This window comes from Aplysia californica, unplaced genomic scaffold, assembly GCF_000002075.1.
Source record: "Aplysia californica isolate F4 #8 unplaced genomic scaffold, AplCal3.0 scaffold01331, whole genome shotgun sequence".
Classification (NCBI taxonomy): Eukaryota; Metazoa; Mollusca; class Gastropoda; order Aplysiida; family Aplysiidae; genus Aplysia; species Aplysia californica.
Window position 1 is genome coordinate 50,920 of NW_004798601.1, and position 3,693 is coordinate 54,612.

Sequence of the window (3,693 nt, forward strand, 5' to 3'; positions counted from 1 at the left end):
TTATAAATGTTTGTTCGTCTTTTTAGCATAATAGAAATAGTGTGATCGTTTGCGGTTGCGAGCTCAGAAAGACTCTTATTAAAAACACGTCTGATTTTGTAGCGGTGAAACCTGATGGCGCTTAAATGACCAAAATTGTGTCGATAGTGCCGTAAAACATCTACCCAATCAATCAAAAAAACCCCGACAACAGAATTTTAAAACTTATAATTAAACTGCATTTTCTACATAGTCTGGAAAAAACTATTACAATAGCTTGGCTTCCAAGCCATATAGGCATTGACGGCAACGAAGCCGTTGACCAATTTGCCACCAAGAATCTCTAAAACTTTCTGAAAACAAATTTGAGGCAGCGTGGTGGAATCGGGCTCAATTTTTGGGCATGTAGAGTTATTGGTATCATCTTAAAACTTGTTCACGTCTTTATTTGGACGAAAATAATATTCATTTATCTTGAATAAAAGTCAAGATATATGCGAATGAAAGAGGTGGCATCACCTGTTTTCAGAGGTAAAATTTGTGAGAATATAGCCTCTAAAGATTTGTTATTTCCTTAGCTTTAGAGTCTGATGTAACTGAATTTTCATTTTTTTGTGCGCCTTTCATCGTTTTTCAGTAATTCAACACAGAAATTAGTTCTTTAATGGGCATGAAAGGTGTTGAGCCAAAAAACAAATTTGATATTCACAAACCATTAGAAAAAGCAAGTTTCTTCACTTTGATAATTTTGACGAGAGCCCGATTCCACCACGCTGCCTCACAAATAGTAAAATCCTTTTCTCTGACATGAAACCGAAAGTAAAAGAACACATCACATCTTCTTGGTCCCAAATTTGGAACCAACAAATACACAACAAAACTCCATTACATCTAACCGAAACTTGCACCCAGGAAACCCGTGTCTCTCCTACGAAGAGAGAATTTTATTTACACAAGATTAAAAATATATTTTTCGTGGAAATATGGACACGAGGTAAGACGTGTGTGTGTGTGTGTGGGGGGGTATTTTTAAGGGGGTGTAGCTATTGTCAACACCCACAGGCTAAACTTTTGGTCTAATGCTTGCTTTTCAAGTGCATCAAATGGTGTGACAGAGCCCAAAACAAGATTACCAAGCCAACAATTATTCAAGATTTTAGCAATAATAAACTTAAGCCATCAAAAATAAAGGATTGATTCAGCATTTTACAAACCAATATTATCTTATGTCAATAAACACTCGTCAAGATAGAAGCCTAATATTTGGAATGGTGATTATTGTATAGATACCTGTAAAGATATCCCAAACTCCAAAAGATATAGTTGTCAACATTTTTATGGATCTGAGCATTTGATCCCCCTTAATTGGGGAGGGATGCTGCGCTTTCAGCCTCTTTCCCTCCCACATCACAAACAGGCAAAATGTTTATACTCCGCCGTTTAATGATGGTTCGTTCTTAGTCCGAGCATGTTGATGATTTGAGGGTCAGGGTCAGAGACAAGGTGGGAATTTCCTTCACAACTGCCTGCAAACTTTTTTCTTATGGACACTTTCTCCTACTTGCCAAAACCCAATTAGACTTGTATCGTATTTCTTGTTCGAACATGTCAAGAACACACATTAAGACGGAGTTTTCTGTACAACTATCTTTCTTTTTTCTTTCTTTTGTTTTCCTGGTAAGCATAAGCGATGTTTGTTCTTTCGTGGAAATGTTTGTTGTAAAAAGGTAACCTGCAGGAATTTACGTTTTTTTGCAGGGGAGTACGTTTTTTTTTACTGGCTTTATCTCTTCACCCGACACATACACGACGTGAAGCATTTGCTATTGAGAAATTGGAAATGCCATATACACTCAATTTTTTCGTTTATTTTATTTCTTTTTCTTTTTTAATTTCGAAAGTGGGCTGATATTGATAAACATGCACGATAAATGTAATCTTGTCTGGAAAAGTTCTCTTATGCTCTAATTCAGTATGTTTCTTCTTTCCTATCAAACATCTATCACCCTTTATTCTCTCATTGTTTTAATATGCTGCTTGCTGCACAGCACAAATAATCTGAACGTAAGGAAAAGGTAATGCACGTTTAATTACATAGTATTATATAATGGCATTGTATTATAACACTGTTCAATACCCCTTTAGACATAGTTTATGGACGCCTTGTGTTTGGGAAAAAAGATGGCAAGTCTCTATAGTATAACCATTCCCTCAGCACCCTGTTCATCATATTATAATTAACTCTCTTTATATGCATACATGACCGGTATATGTCTCTCTCTATTCTCTTCTTTCCAATCTGCATACTTTTCTCCGTGTCTTTCTATCGTTGTCTCAATATGGCTATCTATCTGTTTACCTTCTCCAGACCTATACTATAACTTCAAATCATCGCTGTCATATTCATTGTCCGCCACTAAGCCTCTATCTCGCCACCCACCCACCCACCCCCCTACTGTCTCTCCCGTTCTCTCTCTATCTATCTATCTCCCGTTTGCTTTCTAGTCATTTCTAACCACTAAAACACATTCAGCCACATTCAGCGTGGTGGAATCTCCACAAAATTGGTTTGTTAAATGTAGGAATTGCTTCCAACGTTAGCATTGGAATTATTCCATTATTGGACTAGACTGGGAGGATTCAGACATAGGGTACTTGATTTGGGAGTTTGAGGTCGCTCCCCCTGAGGCGGGAGGATACAATATTCTGTGTAAATTGTGCCCTCTCGACTTAGGTTCGAGGATCCCGTGTCATAATTCTCCAAGCTCAATTGGACTCGAAAAGAATACTCGGGGCAAAGGATCAGGGAGTAGAATGCTGCAATTTTAAAGATCATAATCTGCCAACTTGCTATCTACAAACCGCTTACAAATACCTCTCAACATACCTACCACTATACTGTCTACCCACTTAGCTCCTCTCTACACTTGTCTTGGCCCGATAGAATAGGCTAACACTAACGATGTCACCTTAGCAGAGACTGAGCCCACCATTTCGGAACTTCATGGTGACCGTAAAGATGGTTCCAATAGGGAACGGGATAGAGGGTGCCCACATCCCTCGTGACTCATTGGAGCAGAGGAAGATAGGACTAACGCTAACATTACTTAAACGCAAACCCTCATCATCACACATCACCACTTTTAATTTTAAAATCATCACCGCTCTCAGATCAATGACTTCATCTATAATCCTGGAATCTCTATCCGCTATTACAGTTAATTGATATACTAAGTATGCATGTAATACACTATTGGACACAATCATGTGCACTTTTTGCTACTAATCAGAGGGCATCAATCTCATATAAATGGGCAAGGGGGAAAATCTCCTTGTTTTTTTTGTGTGTTTCTCCTTGCAGATCTCGAATCTTCATTGGCGCTTATATGACCTATTTGTGTTGCAAAATACGCAAAACTCGAACTCAAACTGAAAAAAAAACGCACTCACAAAAAAAGAACTTGTCTGTGTGTACTTTAAGACCTGTTATCTGCGAGATGTTGACACATTCTTTCGTTTTCTCCTTCATCTGTCAGTGACTGTGTAAAAGTAAAGCAAGATCATCTGTAAGGTCTAGGTCCTCAACACGAATATGCACCTAAATGTATGAGCATGGGAGTATAAAGTATATGTGTATGGGAATGCAAACACAAATACAAATAACACACACCTGCGCGCCTGCTCTCACACACACACACACACACACGCACACGC